Source organism: Podarcis tiliguerta, assembly GCF_965153285.1.
Source record: "Podarcis tiliguerta genome assembly, chromosome: 16".
Classification (NCBI taxonomy): Eukaryota; Metazoa; Chordata; class Lepidosauria; order Squamata; family Lacertidae; genus Podarcis; species Podarcis tiliguerta.
Genome location: NC_139549.1, coordinates 6,698,302 through 6,717,065, shown reverse-complemented (window position 1 = coordinate 6,717,065; position 18,764 = coordinate 6,698,302). Strand labels below are relative to the sequence as shown.

The 18,764-nt window shown below is 43.9% G+C and overlaps 1 long non-coding RNA gene across 1 annotated transcript; it reads left to right on the top strand.

Annotated features, from left to right (window-relative positions):
• The first annotated feature begins 13,493 nt into the window (after nt 1–13,493).
• LOC310665982 lies at nt 13,494–16,378 on the top strand. The gene is made up of 2 exons (XR_014505736.1): nt 13,494–13,601; nt 15,407–16,378. It is a non-coding gene; the product is annotated as an uncharacterized lncRNA (long non-coding RNA).
• Nucleotides 16,379–18,764: the final 2,386 nt, after the last annotated feature.

The window sequence follows — 18,764 nt, the reverse complement described above, 5'->3', positions numbered from 1 at the left end:
GTGTTCTGCCACCACTGTTGGAGGCAGTATGTCTCTGAAAATGAGTTAATTGAATCCCCCCAGTGTGTTGTAGTGGTTAAGAGAGGTAGACTTGTAATCTGGTGAACTGGGTTCGCTTCCCCGCTCCTCCACATGCAGCTGTTGGGTGACCTTGGGCTACTCACACTTCTCTGAAGTCTCTCAGCCTCGCTCACCTCACAGAGTGTTTGTTGTGGGGGAGGAAGGGAAAGGAGGATGCTAGCTGCTTTGAGACTCCTTTGAGTAGTGATAAAGCGGGATATCAAATCCAAACTCTTTTTCTTCTTCTTATGTTCTTTAAGCAGTTCCTAATGCTCCTATGATCTATATTTCCCAGCTCCTAACTCCCACTCTAATCTCTTCCTTTAGATCCAGGCACCACTCCTGCAAAGATGTCTTGTGGAAGGAACGAATGCTATGCCAGCTGCCCTGCCTCCACCGTCACAATTCAGCCACCTCCCTTTGTCCTGACCATCCCTGGACCAGCCCTCTACTGCCCTGACCAACCACTTTGCATCGAGCAGTGCAACCCTTGTGCTGCCATCCAATCCAGTGAGGAGGTAGCTCGTGGTGGATACAGCTCCGTCTCCACTGGTTACACCTCCTCAAGCCGCCAGTCTCAGAAGTCACTGCCCAGAACCCAGAAGGAAAGCAGCTCTAGCCGACGTTTCTAGACCCAGGAACCACAGGATGAAGATTATGGAAAGCGGAGAATTTGGAACCAAGAGACGGGATCTGTTACAGATATTGGGTTGTCTCCAGTGATGTTCTTCTCAGAGTGAACCCATTGAAATTGATAGATCTAAATTTGCCATGTCAGTTTATTTTAATGGATCTAAGTTAGCCATGTCCATTAATTTTAATGAGTCTACTTTGAGTAGACCTTACATAGGGTACGGCCCATTGAGGTTAGAAATCCATGCTCACCATTTATAATGTGTGTGTTACAGGCCTTTTTTAAGTTAAAGAAAATCTGTTTCTGAGAACATTGATTTACACCTGCCAAGGAACATCAGTGTGTCACAGAGAGACTCTGGATCATAGTCTAAGCATTGCATTCAGTTCATTTTGGGTACTGATGAGTTTTTTTTTGGTTCCATTGTTGCCTGAGCTGAATATGTACTATAGAAAACACCAACACTGTGGCACAAGAGTATGGTCAGAGATGGTTGAGCAAGCCATGCTTGCAGGACACTTTCCCACAACTACTAATATTCTCACTGAGAGATCCCTGATAAGCTTCTAAGGGACACCCATGTTCCTCAGAAAACAACTTCTTGCAGTCTATTTCCTATCTCAAAAAGAAAAGAAAAAAAAAGCAGTCTCAACTCAGCAATGTGGCAGGCGGACCTCCAGCTTGCAGAGGCAACATCCTCAATGCTTTCTGTGCTATATCTGATTTTGTACCCCTGTACTACCAGATGTTTCACTTTTCTTTCAAAATAAAGTCATTTCCTGCATCAAAAACCCAGTGTTTCCTCCGACGGTCATTTTCTCTTACTTACTTTTAACCCAGGATATCATCTTTCCTGGGGAAATGAATCAAGTTCAGGGCTGAAGGACATAAGCATGGTCTTGTTCTCTCAGATCAAGGATTCATGCACTGTCAGTGTCCCATAGTGCAGTGGTGGCTGGTGCCCAATGGGGCGGCAGAGAGACATAGATGGAGCCAGAGACAATGATAGGCAGAGTCACCCCCTAAGTAAGTTTGCAGGCAGTTGGGGACTGGGTGAGGGCAGACTGAGGTAGGTGGGGCAGTGCCCTGATTTTCCCTAATGGACCAGCCACCACTGGATGCATTGAAAGGTGGGTTCTCCTTTGCTGGAGGCATTTAAGGAGAAGCTGGATGGCCCAATCCATCAGGGATGCTGAAGTAGAGCATTTACTGCATCCAAAGAGATTGTCAGGGATTGGACTCAAGAGGGCAAGAGAGAGGAGGAGGAATGGTGGAGATCACCGCCCCACTTCTCCTGACTCTGCAGAAGGAGAGGAATGCAGTATTGAATTACAGCAGGGCTTTGAGGAGTTTGAGGGAAGTCACAGCTCAGAGACAGGCAGACAAAAGAGTCGGGAAGTGCTAGAAGAAGAGTGTATGTGTGGAAGGTCAACCAGCTGACACATTGTCACTGGAGAGTATTTCTGATCCTCCTGCCCCCAGAACTTGGCAATCATTAAGGGTGCAGGAACAACGGAATCAGAGACATTTGACCACAGGTGGCCACCGTAAGGGAAAGTGCTGCTGCGTGGCAAGGTCCCAAACCTTCCCGGGAAGTGGAATAAAGACACATGAAACAGTATTTTTGGTTAATGGGGGGGGGGGGAAGGCCACAACTTTATTGGTTACAGAATGTGAGTGGTATTGGCTTAGACATTGGAAACCACACAACTATATCTGACTCCTGCCCGTCTGCAGGAGTCTTGTCAGGGTTAACCACCAGGAGGGAGAGCCCTGATGATGCACATCAACTAGGGACTCCCTCAGGGTCGTGCCATGGTCCTAGCCCCCGTCTGGGGCTTTGGACGGAGACCACGCCCCCCTGAATCCTTTAATAGAATACCCTTGAATTAGGAGGGGTAGTTGATGGCCACTACCTCCCCTCCCCTTCAACCGAGTACTCCAATGCCTAACCACCAAACCTTACAAAGCTGTGACAATTTGTTACGAGGTAGGCGAAAAAAGCAAATGGCCAGTGCCAATTTGACAAGTGGAAAAATTCCTACCAGGCCCCTTGGACAACCAAGACAACCAACCAAGGTCCATAGCAAGGTCAAGAAATAAAAGAGCCTAACCTAAGGGAGAGAGGACGAGATAACTGGCAGAGCAGGGAGAAAAACAGGGGCGAGACCTCATCCATGGGCAGTTTAAATATCCCGAGCTGGATGGCCTAAGGCTGATGTGGCCCAGGACCATCCAATAGCAAAGGGGCGATCCTGCTCTATGCTCATGGGGAGGGAGAGCCAGTGTGGTGTAGTGGTTAAGAGCGGTAGTCTCGTAATCTGGGAAACCGGGTTCGAGTCTCCGCTCCTCCACATGCAGCTGCTGGGTGACCTTGGGCCAGTCACACTTCTTTGAAGTCTCTCAGCCCCACTCACCTCACAGAGTGTTTGTTGTGGGGGAGGAAGGGAAAGGAGAATGTTAGCCTCTTTGAAACTCCTTAAAGGGAGTGAAAGGCGGGATATCAAATCCAAACTCCTCCTCCTCTTCTTCTTCTTCTTCTTCTTCTTCTTCTTCTTCTTCTTCTTCTTCTTCTTCTTCTTCCTCCCAGCCCACAACGGCATCTCCCAGGGAGCAGGAAATGGCTTTGCTAGGAAGCAGGGGGGTGGAGCCCAGCTTTGAGCAACACCATTGTTAAGGCTTGTTGTGTTCTTTTGTCTCTCACTATTAGGATTGAATACAATCCTAATCATTAAAAAGAACTCTATCTTCTTTTCTCTGCTCTTGCTACAACCGGGGAGGGGGGGGTAGCTTTCCTGAAGCCTTGACAGAGACACAGGCACCTAACACCACAGTGCCTTAATTGGTTATACAGAACAGTGAGTGGTGCCTCTTGGAGCTTTTAAGGCACAAGCACTGGGATATGGCATGTATTTTGGATGTGCCCTAAAATTAGAAAATGCTGGGAAGAAACAACATTGGAAATTGAAGTAAGAATGGGCTGTATTTTCCTTGGGTCATCTATTTTTACTATTTGTAGATGCTAAAACTGATAGAACACAGGGAACGGATACATCTCTTAACTAATTGGTTTTGGTGGGCACTGCCCCACTGGGAGACTCATTAAGAAGACTCCTTGAGCTATATTAGCATCCCACCCCTCAGAAAAGGAAGAAAGAAAGAAAGAAAGAAAGAAAGAAAGAAAGAAAGAAAGAAAGAAAGAAAGAAAGATGGACCCAGAACGAATGGCAGGCTTGAGTTTTGTTCCTACCCTCCTCCTTGCTGAGTCCTAGGACAGCAGTGAGCCTTTGATGGCAGGTACTAATTGGGACTGAGGGTTGATAGAGCAGTGTCCCATTTGTTTGAATGGGCAAGTCTCTACTGATGCAGCCAGAGACTGCTGGGGCTCATCCAGAATCTCTTTTGTACCCTATCTGTAGGCATAGGTCTAGGACCTAAAGCTCCATGTCGGAACATTGCTTGTTTGTTTGTGGTTTGATTTTGATTATTTGATATATATATATTTTGTCCTGGAGCTTTCCTCAGGTTTTGCAGTGAAATGTGGATTTTCCCAGGAAAAAAACAAACAAAAAACAAGCAAACAAACAAACAAAAACCCTCAGACACAGAACTTTAAAGTACCTGGGCCTGAAAAGCACAGTGGAAAAGGAAATCTGGATAAGCCCTTAGATCATGGTTAGGCAAACTAAGGCCTGGGGGCTGGATCCGGCCCAATCGCCTTGTAAATCTGGACTGCGGATAGTCCGGGAATCAGTGTGTTTTTACATGAGTAGAATGTGTCCTTTTATTTGTGGGGCATGCAAATTCATTCATTTTCCCCCCAAAATATAGTCTGCCCCCCCATAAGGTCTGAGGTACAGTGGACTGGCCCCCTGCTGAAAAAGTTTGCTGACCCCTGCCTTAGATACAGCATTCTAGAATAGTCCTTTGATCCAATTGAACAAGACGGTGTCTATGTTCCTCAGCAGGGATAACCAATATGGTGCCCTCCAGATATTTCCTATACTACAACTCCCATCACCCACTGCTGTTGATCATGATGGTTGGGGTTGGGGATGATGGGAATTGTAGTCCACATCTGGAGTTCACCCCATTGGCTATCCTTGTTCCTCAGCATTTAAATGTATCACCTCCATTTTCCCAGAGAAGACCCACTTTTCGATTAAAATTAACATGAGCATATGCAACAATAAGGAAAACAGGGGTGATGATGATGCAATAAAAGCTTTATTTTGAAAGGGAAGGGAGATCCACAGTTTGAAGTCTCAGGTTTGCACAAAACATCAAAATCAGAAACAGCTATACATTGAACTCATGGAACAGTAATAAGACAGTACATCACCATGTTTCTACATGGAGGACCATCTGCCTTCACTGAAGATGTTTTTGAAAGCGCCATGTGCAATGGAACTTGCTTTCCAATTTCTGGTTGTTGTTTTTAAATTTACATAAATAGCCCACAACAGTGGTTTACAAATGGTGACATCCTCAAAAATTTAATCAGGATTTTCACAAGGAGATCTATAGATGCTGGCACATAGTTTGCCCATGTTTGTCTCCCCAAATCTGTAGCCATTGAGGAACATTGCCTCCATGTGAGCCCTAGCAGAGCAACAGGACCTCATCAGGGCCCAAGAAGAACCGAAGAAGAATGCTCAGTGATGCAATACTTGTTCTTGACAGATGCACAGGCGATTCACAGCAAGGTAGAACAGGGCCCTTGAAGGTTAAAGGTTTTGAAAACCTCTAGCTTATAACACAACGGTTGTACATGTCCAACATACATTTCTAGAAACTATGCCTACAAAATCAGTGGAGCCATTCTCTTGATTTCTTAGTCCATGCTCCTCAACACATTCATTCTGTGGATAGAGGTCTTCAGAGCTTCAATATCACTGGCAAGAGTTGCATCCACCCTCAAATCTTTTGGAATAGATGCTCGTTGAGCTCAGACCAGAGGCTGGACCACCGTAGAAGGAGCTGTATCCACCACGTCGTGCCCCCTCGTGGTATGGAATCATACGAGCGCAAGGGTTGTATTGCTCAATGCCAAAGGGTTGGTCAGGGCAGTAGAGAGCTGGCCCTGGGATGGTCAGGACAAAGGGAGGTGGCTGAATTGTGACGGTGGAGGCAGGGCAGCTGGCGAAGCATTGGTTCCACTGGGCAGACATATTTGCTGAACTGGTTGTGTGGATCTGAAAGAAGACATCAGGGCGGGGAGTAGATAAAAGTGTACAAGGGTGAATTGAATCTCAAAGAATCCATGTTCAAATTTCCAAAAGACATTCAAGAATCAACAGCAGTTGGGAGGAATACAGGATACATTGGGGAAGGAACTGGTGACCAGACTGCAATAGTGCCTAATTCACGGATGGAAGAAAAATGATGAGCTGTAGCCAACAGTTCTACTCAGAGGAAATCCATTTTAATTAATGGAAATGATTCTCTCAGGTCCATTAATATCAGTGGACCTACTTTGAATATAACTTAGTCGGATACAGCCCAACAAAAATAAAGAAAATAAACTGGAATATTATATTGAATATTAGAGGGGACCTAATCAATATTTCAGTATAATCATAGATTTTATTATTGAGACCCGCTCTGGGACCATTTGCTGAATAGTAGATATTAAATCTATTAGATAGATAAGCATTAGCATTCTCTCTCTCTCTCTCTCTCTCTCACACACACACACACACACACACACACACCTTCAGTTATTCTGAGGCTACAATTCTCATAAGCCCTGATGGCCATGCTTGCTAAGACTGATGGGAGTTGTAATCCACAACTCCTAGAGGGCAAAAGGTTGGCTACCCCAAGAGAGAGGGAGAGAGAAAACCAGGTAGATGGCAAATCAACACATTACTAAATGATAACTTGAGAAAGAAAAAATCAAAACCACCAATACGATTTGCCCAAGTATCTCAGCTAAGCTTACCAGTTTCTGCAAGATCTCAAATGGAGTGTCTCTGTGCTGAGGGAATCTGATGAGGTTCCTCAGTGTCCTCTGGGTTTTTATATGGTTCCTGAGAAGATGATGCATCAGATTCTAATTAATTTCCATAGGCAATTTTTCCTTGAGTAACACTCAACTGGTTTCAAGGAGTGACGTCGTGATTCGTAACTCTTCCTCCTCATTGTTGATGTTTCACCCCATTGCCTCATAGGTGGGGTCCTGTTAGTGTTATGGGTCAAGTGTTTCAAAGGTGATTTGGGGTGTTGGTTTTATTAGTTCCACAAGTACAACTGCAAAAAAATACACACAAGAAAAACAAAACCCAACAACATTTTGTGGTTCTTTTGTTGGGGTGGGGTGGGATGGAATAACACCTGAAAAAATTCAAGAGGAGAGGAAAGTGTTCCGTGAAGACTAAATATATTTATTGCAGGTGATGGCTGCACATAAACATAGCCAACAATGTGATTGTATCAAGATGGTTATAAAATCAGACTCTGCACCAGATCTAGAGACTTAGCTTGACTATGTGTATTTATATACAAGAATGGCAGAACACATGGTTCTTCCTGATATAGTTTCAGATCTTTGAAGAAAATAAAATAATCAGTGATATGGATAGTAGCAGTAATAGTAAACATTTCTCTCTCAACACGGATATTTTTGATTGCTCACTTGCGCAATTGGATGTTCTCAGCGCACATATTATTATATCGTTTGTAATTGTCTTGTGTGCCTGTGCGTGTGCACATGTGTGTGAATTCTTTCCACTTTCCCCCTTGTTTGTTGACATTAGCAACTGATAGAGATTAGGGAGCAGTGCTAGTCATTTCCCCAGGGTTGGCCACCGTGAGAACAGGATAGGCCTTTGGTTTGGCTGAGTAGGGATAGTCTTATGTTCTCAATGGTCTAAAGATAAGGCTACCAAAAATTGTGGAGCTCAAATCCCCCATCTGGTGCAGGATGAAGTTTTCAATGTCTATTTGCCATGATCGGCATGCCCCCTCCTCCACCGCTGGAGACACTATGCCTCTGAATATCAAGCTAGGGAGCTTGAGTGGGGAGAGTGGGCTTCTCATAGGAGCAGCTGTATTTCCTCTCCCTTTTTCTCCCTTTTCTCCTTTGTCCTTTCCTCCTTCCTTTTCTACCTCTCCCACTTTCCCTTCCTTATCTCCCCATTTCTTTACTCTTTCCTTCTTCCATTTCCTCTTTCTTTCTTCCTCTCTTCTTTATTTCCCCTTCCCTTCATCTTCATTTCCCCTCTCTATCTACCCCTCATTTTCCCTTTCCTGTTTTTTCTTTCCTCAGTTTCTCCTCTTACCTTTTTTCTTCCTTTGTTCTTTCCCTCCTTTACTGAGTCTTCCTTCCTTCACTTTCTAATTACAGCAATTGTTTTCTGTTATATTACATTTCATAAGCAAGGTAAAATATATCACTGTCATCTATCTCTATCTATCATCTATATCTATCTATCAATCTATCTCTCATCTATCTCTATCTATCTATCTATCTATCTATCTATCTATCTATCCATCTATCTAGAGATAAATGGGAAATCTTACACATTTCCTAAAGAGTGCAGAGGCTGTAACTCATTGCATATATTCTCATGAGTTGAGGCCCTGGAATGCAACCAGGTCTTCCTACATCAAAGCTCAGAAACCATGAGGGTGACCCACACGTTTTGCTTTTTGGGAAGTTGAGGTGCCTGAAACTTACTCCCAGGTAACTGGGTGAAGGCGGTGCAATCTTGCACTGCAATCCTAAGCATATTTTACTCAAAAGTAAGTCCCACTGAGTTCAATAAGATTTACTTTCTGGTATATTCCTGATCATTCTCATAGTTTCCATTATTATCATTATCATGATCACTCTCTTTATTATCTCCTGCCTTTTCCCTTGACAGGAACTCGATTTTATTTCATTCCATTTATCTATTGAAAGTGTTGTACACGACCCTTTCCCTCACACATTGCTTTCTTTGCAACAATCCTGTGAGGTGGGTTAGGCTGAGAAGTTCTAATTTGCTCAACGTGACAGGTGTATAAGTGTATTTGACCGCAGGAGAAGCACTCTGATGTGAAACAAAATGTCCCTATTTTCACCTGAGGAATGTTGAAAGGTATGGAACATAGGTCCTTCTTGCTTTCTCATGGCATGAATGTGACCTTAGAGAACCCAAAATGGACATATTTGCCTGTACCTAACAGCACAGGAAACACGAAATGAAACCAGAGATCCCTGAAGTACTGTATCACTGGGGTGTTCCTGGTGCACACCCACATTCCATAGATCAAAAAAGGGACTCCCTTGGTATTTGCAAGACTTTTGTGCGCATACCATAAAAGCCTGAAACACCACCTCTCAAAACTATGATACATGGCTGAAGGCCCTTTCTCCACCCATAGCACGTTGCATGGATTTTCTTTCCAATATCTGTTTCTCTCACATCTCTGTCCTCTTGACTTGCCTTCAATGGGCACCAGTTTCCATAGGAACAGAGGAACAGTATTGTCTACACTGACTGGGAGTGGCTTTCTGGGGCTTCAGGCTGGATCCTTTCCCCAGCCCTACCTTGGAGATGCCGAAGATTGAACTTGTGAACTTGTGCGTGCAAAGCAGATGCTCTACAACTGAGCTATGGCCCTTCCCTGAAGCAGCATGTCTTGCGATACGAGCTTTGAGGTTCCCTCCCTTCACTGTTATTTTCCAGGTGAGCAATGAAGACCATTTATACTATGCAGAATTTTTAGCTTTCAGATTTATTACCTATCAGTTGCTATTTTTAAAAAAGCACACAAACCCTCCTAACTGTTGAAGGTCATATCAACGCCACACATTTTAAACAGTCATGGCTGTCCCAAATAATTCTGGGAACTGTAGTTTATTACAGTCAATGAGAGTCCTCAGGTTATTTATATTCCCCTCACATAGCTACAATTCCCAGTGCAGTGGAATGATAAATACTGCTTCACCAGGAACTTCTGCAGGCAAATGTACTGCTCTGCTTTGCTTTGGACCACATCAGCAAGGCCTAGAGGGGGGTCTTGTCTTCTTGGCAGCCCAGGACCTCCATACATTGGCTCCCAGTACATTTCTGAGCACTATTCAAAATGTTGGTGCTGACCTTTAAAGCCCTAAATGGCCTCGGCCCAGTATATCTGAAGGAGTGTCTCCACCCCCATCGTTCTACCCGGACACTGAGGTCCAGTGCCGAGGGCCTTCTGGCAGTTCCCTCACTGCGAGAAGCCAAGTTACAGGGAACCAGGCAGAGGGCCTTCTCGGCAGTGACACCTGCCCTGTGGAATGCCCTCCCACCAGACTTCAAAGAGAACAACAACTACCAGACTTTTAGAAGACATCTGAAGGCAGCCCTGTTTAGGGAAGCATTTAATGTTTGATACATTGCTGTATTTTAATATTTTGTTGAAAATAGCCCAGAGTGGTGGGGAAGCCCAGTCAGATGAGCGGGGTATTATTATTATTATTATTATTATTATTATTATTATTATTATTAATATATTAATTATTATTATTATTATTATTATTATTATTATTATTATTATCTTACAAGAAAGGAGATTCTGACAAACATCAGGAAGAACTTTCTGAAACAAAGAACTGTTTGACAGTGGGAACGGGCTCCATTGGAAGCATGTGGGCTCTCATCCATTGGAAGTTTAAGCAGAGGTTGGGTGTCCATGTGACATGGATGCTTTAGCTGAGATTCCTGCATTGCAGGGGGTTGAACTAGATGATCCTCAGAGGTCCTTCCAGCTTGACAAGTCTTTGACTATGATTCTATACCCTTCTCTGAGTTCAAGAACACATTACAGCCAACGCGCGTGCGTGTGTGTGTGTCTGTGTAGCAGGACAAGTGAGGACATGTGGTCAGGGGAGAGCCAGATAGTGAGACCTAGAAAGCTGCATTCACACACACACACCAGGCTTGAAGTGTACCAATCTGACCAAGAGGAATTGCAATAATTCCTTTTCAGTAGACTCTTTCTGCTAGCCTCCAGGGTGTTCTGCGTGGAACTGTATTTAGCGAACCACAACCAATTGCTAGGGCTTGAAATGGCTATAATTACTCCAAGTCATTTTCTGCGGCCATTGCTTAGTGAATAAATAACGTTCCACCTCAAGCCAAGAAACAACGTTATTCCCCAAGGTTTGTTTACTTTCTGATCCTTCTGTTTCCAGGGAGGGTTGATACAAGCCTTGTCAAGAGCATCCAGCTGTGACATGCTGGGCCATTTATGCAAAACTGATGGCAGGTACACATGTTTAACTTCCATTACGTCTCTGGCATCAAAGGGGAGACTCGATGGGCCACTTGCCAGCCATTATTTGTAACCATCATTAGCAAACATCATTTGTAATCACTGGCCTGCTTCCAGAGGGCTGTTTCAGACATGCCCGAGAGGGCTAGACTGGCCCGGTTAGATTTCTGTAAGACTATGAAACAATTCAAGAATGTGTATGGTACATGTGGTACATGTGTTGAGTTAAGACCATATGGCACATCAAAAGAGGGAGAGAAAAAGATCATAGTGGGTTTTCTCAGGGTGTGAGGCTGAGGAATGTGGGAAACCTCTCAGGTGAGAAGAAGAAGAAGAAGCATTTGGATTTGATATCCGCTTTATCACTAGCCAAAGGAGTCTCAAAGCGGCTAACATTCTCCTTTCCCTTCCTCCCCCACAACAAACACTCTGTGAGGTGAGTGGGGCTGAGAGACTTCAGAGAAGTGTGACTAGCCCAAGGTCACCCAGCAGCTGCATGTGGAGGAGCAGAGACATGAACCCGGTTCACCAGATTACAAGTCTACCACTCTTAACCACTACACCACACTGGGGGAATCAACTCTTGGTATATGGATGGAAGATTGAGGTGAAATTGTGATGTTGTTTAGTCATTTAGTCGTGTCCGACTCTTCGTGACCCCATGGACCAGAGCATGCCAGACACTTCTGTCTTCCACTGCCTTCCGCAGTTTGGTCAAACTCATGCTGGTAGCTTTGAGAACACTATCCAACCATCTCGTCCTCTGTCGTCCCCCTCTCCTTGTGCCCTCCATCTTTCCCAACATCAGGGTCTTTTCCAGGGAGTCTTCTCTTCTCATGAGGTGGCCAAAGTATTGGAGCCCCAGCTTCACGATCTGTCCTTCCAGTGAGCACTCAGGGCTGATTTCCTTCAGAATGGATAGGTTTGATCTTCTTGCAATCCATGGGACTCTCAAGAGTCTCCTCCAGCACCATAATTCAAAAGCATCAATTCTTTGATGATCAGCCTTCTTTATGGTCTAGCTCTCACTTCCATACATCACTACTGGGAAAACCATAGCTTTGACTATATGGACCTTTGTTGGCAAGGTGATGTCTCTACTTTTTAAGATGCTGTCTAGGTTTGTCATTGTGAAATTGTGATAGAGGGACATATATAGACACATAATAAAAAGAAAATATAAAATACAATATTCATGAGCCTCATAAAACACAATTACAGTGGTACCTTGGTTCCCGAATGGCTTAGCTGACAAACAAATTGGCTCCCAAATGCCACAAACCCAGAAGTAAGTCTTCCAGTTTCTGAACGTTTTTCGGAAGCTGGATGTCCTATTCGGCTGTCGGCGTTGTTTCTGGGGCCAATCAGCCAATCAGAAGCTGCACCTTGGTTTTTGAATGTTTTGGAAGAAGAACGGACTTCCAGAACGGATTGATTTCGAGAACCAAGGTACTACTGTAGTTTTATGAGGATCATGAATGTTGCATTTTATATATATATTTACATTATTCTTTTCCTTTAATATGTTGTTTTTAAATAGTTTGGGGTTTTATTGCTTAATATGTTAAAAACCTTTAATCAAATTCTATTTAAAAAAGAAAGAAGAAATTAATACATTTAAATTCCACATAAAAATTAAAATACATCTTAAACTCAATTACACTTCTATTAAAGCATGCATAGAACAATGTTGTGAATTAGTATCTTTGTTGTTGTTATCTTTGCTTGAAAAATTAAACAAAGAGTTAAAACAAAGAGAAGGTAAAGCCAAAATGAACTTATTGCCCGTGTTCCATGAGTGGAAAAGATCTATTAGCCGAAGAGTAAGCCTTTTGCCTTTTGATATCTTTGAATCATGGAAATCTGGCTAGCAGCTTTTCCAGATCCCGATGAGAATTATGTCTGAGTCTAGATCTATGTTAATCACAATACCACTTCCTTAGTCATTAGATACATAAGTGACCCCCAAGACACAGTCTGGCCCCTTCTCTCCTTCTGTAATCTTCATAGAACTCTAGCCCAATGGTTGCCATTAATTTGACAATGAATTGATTTTAGAATGAATTGATTTTAGAATGTATTTCAATTAACAGGTTGTGATTTTATGTAAACTGTGTTATTTTTACTGTTGTTAGCTGCTCTGAGCCCGGCTCCGGCTGGGAGGAAGGGATATAAATGAAATCATCATCATCATCATCATCATCATCATCATCATCTGTGAGTTTTGTTTCTTTTCAGAACTCCTACTCTTACCATGAAAAATCCTTAGCTGTTTTTCTCCACTCCCCCCACCCAAAAAATAAGAATAGTAAGTGGCTTGGTCATCTCTGCTTTGAATAAGATTGAACTTGGAAAACAGCAACCCCCCCCCAAACCGCATTGGGGAAAAAATTAATGACCCATAGCAATTTCCGCAAAAGAACCCCACCTAAAAGCTGAAACATTAGCAGTCATTAAGAGAATAGTGAAAACACTCCTTGAAACTACTTGGGTGTTAACTCACGTGGAAAACATGTATTTGGCAATGGATTAGAACTTTGTGAAAACAAAACGCATCATCTTCTTGGAAACCGTCTATAAAAACCCTGAAGAAACGTAGCAAGAACACTCGATTCCTTCAACGCAGAGACACTGCACTTGAGTTCTTTTCACTGCAGAGTTGGTAAGTCATGATGGAATATGTTTTAACTTCTACCAAGCCTATGGGCAATTTTGGGTTTCCTTCTCCCCAGCTTACCTTTTTGTTAACTAAAACATGAATAAATTCTGGCTCATCAGAATAGTTCAGCATCTAATATTTGTTCTCTCTGCTGGTTAGTAGGTGGAAATGAAGAAGAAATAACTATCAGAGCCACTTCTTTTTCTGTTGAGGTGCTGATGCTACTAGTAATACCTTAGATTTACCAATAATGATTAGAAATAACTGGTCATGTTCTTGGTGGCAGGTTTCCAATAGGCTATGATGAGGATGATGATGATAATTTATTTATACCCTGCCCATCTGGCTGAGTTTCCCCAGCCACTCTGGGCGGCTCCCAATTAAGTGTTAAAAACAATACAGCATTAAATATTTTTTTAAAAAACTTCCCTAAACAGGGCTGCCTTCAGATGTCTTTTAAAAATAGGATAGCTGCTTATTTCCTGGACATCTGCTGGGAGGGTGTTCCACAGGGTGGGTGCCACTACCGAGAAGGCCCTCTGCCTGGTTCCCTGTAACCTCAAATCTCACAATGAGGGAACCACCAGAAGGCCCTCAGCACTGGACCTCAGTGTCTGGGCTGAGCAATGGGAGTGGAGACACTCCTTCAGGTATACAGGACCAAGGCCATTTAGGGCTTCAAAGGTCAGCACCAACACTTTGAATTGTGCTCGGAAACATACTGGGATGGAACATGTGCTCCAGTAACTTTTCTTATTGTATTTTTAAAAATAGATTGTATCTAATTAAGTTATATTGAAAATAAGCCAAGTGAAATGAATGGACTTAAGGCAGGTGTAGACTTTGGATGCTTTGAACTACAAGCCCCTTTTCCTTGGAAATTGGCCAAGGTGGCTTGGGTTAGTGGGAGCTGTAGTCCACAGCATCAGAAGGACACCATCGCAGAACTAAATAGTCCCTGTTAAATAATCAGTGGATCTATGCTGAGTAGGACAAAGGTAGACTGATGTTGGCTTTGTGGAGGATAATGGTATCAGTGGCTACTGGCCACAATGCCTATATTCAGCATCCATTGCCAATGCCAATATACCTCTGTGTGCCAGTTGCTGGGAACCACAAATGGAGTGATTTGCTATTGCACTCAGGTTCTCCTTTCCAGCTTCCAATTGGCACCTGGTTGGCCACTATAAGAGCAGGTTGCTGGATGAGAAGGGCCAATGGTCTGAAGCAACAGGGCTCTTCTTATGTCCATTTCCTAATTTGTTTCATCAGTACTATACAATATAGGGATGTGGGTGGCGCTGTGGTCTAAATCACTGAGGTTCTTGAGCTTGCCGATCAGAAGGTTGTTCGAATCCCTGCAATGGGGTGAGCTCCCATTGCTCTGTCCCAGCTCCTGCCAACCTAGCAGTTTGAAAGCACGCCAGTGCAAGTAGATAAATAGGTACTGCTAAGGTGTTTCTGTGTGCTCTGGTTTCCATCACAATGGAAATGTCCCATTGCACCAGAAGCGGTTTAGTTATGCTGGCCACATGACCCAGAAAGCTGCCTGTGGACAAACACCAGCTCCCTCGGCCTGAAAGCGAGATGAGAGCCACAACCGCATAGTCATCTTTGACTAGACTTAACCATCCAGGGGTTCTTTACTATACAATGTGGCCTTAACCCCTTATTAGATTGTTTGTTTTTTCACCTCTGAAGATTTGCACATACATAAATGTCTGTTGGTGAACCTGAACACTGTGAAATTCATTCATTTCTTAATCATGTGCGCTTCATCCATTCCCTACTTGTATGTGTCCCTTCAGATCCACGAAACCAGTTCAGCCAAGATGTCTGCACAATATAACCAATGCTTCGCCAGCTGCCCTGCCTCCACCGTCACGATTCAGCCACCTCCCTTTGTCCTGACCATCCCTGGGCCAGCTCTCTACTGCCCTGACCAACCCTTTGGCATTGAGCAATGCAACCCTTGTGCGCGCATGATTTCCTACAATGAAGGTGCAAGCCGTGGGGGGTACAACTCCCGCCTGAGTTCTGCAAGCATCTATTCGCAGAAATTCCAGTCTGGATGCCAGAGTGGATGCAGCCCATGCCAGAGATTCTAAATCCCAAAACCGCTGTCCACAGAATGTATCTGAGGAAGAAGACAGAGAAAGAAATGAATATGTTACATCCACTGAATGTATAGATGTGCTTTCTAGAAATGTATGTTCAACTTGTACAACCCCTGAGTTGCAGGCCAGGGATGAAAACTTCTATCTTCAAGAACCTGTTTTTGCATCTACTGGGAAACTCATCCACACCTGTCATCCACCGTACTGCAACACTTTGGACTCTGAGCCATGTTCTAAGGGCAAGAATATCACGTGTGGCCTCACTCCTGCCCTGTTTGAGCTGAGAAATGTGGCATACATGAAATCCAATGCTCCTCTGTAGCTACAGTTGTAGGGGAAGGTGTGTGGGCAAGCCTTCACCATAGAGACTTGTCCATTGTTGCTCACCTTCTCAGTTCCAAAACAACCATTGTAGGCTGTCTATTAAAATGTAGTGACATTGTTTAACAGGCTTTTCAAATAGTAAACTCTACTCAATGTTTGCAGGTGTTAGTCCTCTGTGTTGTCACAGGTTGCTTCATGTTACCTTAAAAAACAACACCACCACATTTCAGTGTCCTCATTGTCTTGTTAACCTGCCTTGCTAACCTTTGCACATCTGTATTCAAACTGTGGGATTGCGTGTCTCTTCTCTTTCAAAATAAAGCCTTTACTGCATCAAAATTCCAAGTTCTCTGCTGTTCTTTTTCATATGATGTTTCTGAGGTAAAGCAGGGCTACTACTGCAGCCCAAATATAATCTGTCTGTGGCATGTGTGTGTATAAATTCCTGGGTGTGTTAAAGTATGTACTTTTTTAAAAAAGCATCTAAGAGCTGATCTAAGAGCTGAATATAGGGATGGGGGTGGCGTTGTGGTCTAAACCACAGAGCCTAGGGCTTGCCAATTGGAAAGTCGGTGGTTCGAATCCCTGCGACGGGGTGAGCTCCCGTTGCTCGGTCCCAGCTCCTGCCAACCTAGCAGTTCAAAAGCATGTCAAAGTGCAAGTAGATAAATAGGTACCGCTCCGGCGGGAAGGTAAACAGAGTTTCTGGTTTCCCCATGCTGGCCATATGACCCGGAAAAACTGTCTGCAGACAAACATCGAAAGAGCAACAGGTCTCCCTTCAAAAAACAATAATTGAAACTAATGGCACCTTTTAGAGACACACACACAAAAAGCTGGTCTCAGAACCTGCCTGGATGATACCACCAAAATTGAATCAAAAGCTATGAATCAGGTTATAATTAATGAAAGAAACTCTAAGGAAATTTTAAAAAGAGAATGCAGGCATTAAAAATTTGGTTAGAAGAAGCAGAAAATATACGTTAAGGCAATATGATTGGAGTCTGCATTGAATTAAAGAAGGGACTGAAGCAGAATACATGGTACTTAATTTGTTCCGAAGGTCCGTACTTAACCTGAAACTGTTCTTAACCTGAAGCACCACTTTAGCTAATGGGGCCTCCTGCTGCTGCCACCCCGCCAGAGCACGATTTCTGTTCTCATCCTGAAGCAAAGTTCTTAACCTGAAGCACTATTTCTGGGTTAGCAGAGTGTGTAACCTGAAGTGTATGTAACCCTGAAGCGTATGTAACCACTGTACCTTTTAAAAAAAAACTTTGGCAAATTTGCTTAATTCAATAGTACCAATTTTATATATTATATTGTATGAGATAGAAAAAGCCTATAGGGTCACAGTGGATGGATACCATATTACGGCCACTCCCAGATACATTGTTCAGTGCTTCTCCCACTTTAACAAAAAATGAGGAAATAACACAAAAAAATTTGTCAGGTTGAAACAGTCACATATGAAGATCCATCAATAGTATTACTGGAGGAGCTGCATTGCACCTTGGCCAAAAATAAATTACTGAGTAATATGTGATTCAGAGGTTAAACAAAATCGCTGTCTCTTGAAGAAAATTGGTCACTGTAAAAGTATTAGTTTGGCCCTTGGGAGCTTTCAACTCTACTTCACCTTTCCGTCTGGTGCTGGGGCAGTGGATGTGCTGGACTATTGCCCTGTCTCAATAAAGGACTGGATGAGAGGCAATAAACTGAAGCTCAATCCATGTAAGACTGAAGCACTGCTAGTGTGTGGTTCCCTAGACCAAATGGATGGGAGGTGGCTGCTCTTGACAGCAGCGGAGCAAGCCGATTGGGCGCGTGGGGCAGCACATGTGCCCTGTACCCAGGGGTGGGGCCAGCTGGGCAGGACGCTCCACAGGGCCTCTGGGGAGTCTGCCTGCCTCCTCCCACTGCGCCGCCCTACAGCTGGGAGGGGGGGAGGCAGCGGGCAGACCGCAGAGCCTGCGGGCATCCAAGCCACCACATCACTTGGGTACACTGCAGGCCCCGTGGAGAAAATAATGTGTGATTTTGCTCTGTCTCCTTCGGGGTTCCGGGGAGCTGATTAACGAATCTGGCATGATTCCCATATCTTTTCAGTTCTTTCTAGTAAGTACCATAATAATTATGATTATTTGTTGGCAGTTTGCAGAAATCGATTATCTCCAAATGTGGCGGCCTTGAGTTTACGAGTCCGGAGTCAGTGTCATCCAGCAGAAGGGAGCGTTTTGGAGACTCTCTGCAGCTGCCACCTGGGCTCGCTCATCAACAGTTCTGATAATAAAGAAGTTTCTCTTCCTTAATTTATAACTCATATCTTGTAAACTTTGGCTCGACCTTGCGTTTGGCACTGCCTAGCAAAGTGCTCAGCCCAGCCCACAGTTTAGGGGAGTTAAAACAACAAAACGAAGCACTAAAAGGAATTAAGAAATGGAAAGGAAGAGAGGATAAAAACAAATGCTAAGGGTTGGTTATAGAGCAGAAACTTGCCTTTGAGTTGGCCTTTGAGCTCAAAACCCTGCTTCAAGTATTCGGCAGCCATCTTCGCTCTGTGTGAGTGCCGCCCGACATTTTGTCACCCCCCTCAGTAGTGACACCCGGGGTGAATCGCCCTCACCACACACCCCTTCCTCCACCCCTGACTCTTGATGGTGTTTGACACCCTCTGAAGGAGGATTGAGCCTATAAAGCCTCATGAAATTATTGCTGAGTCTGG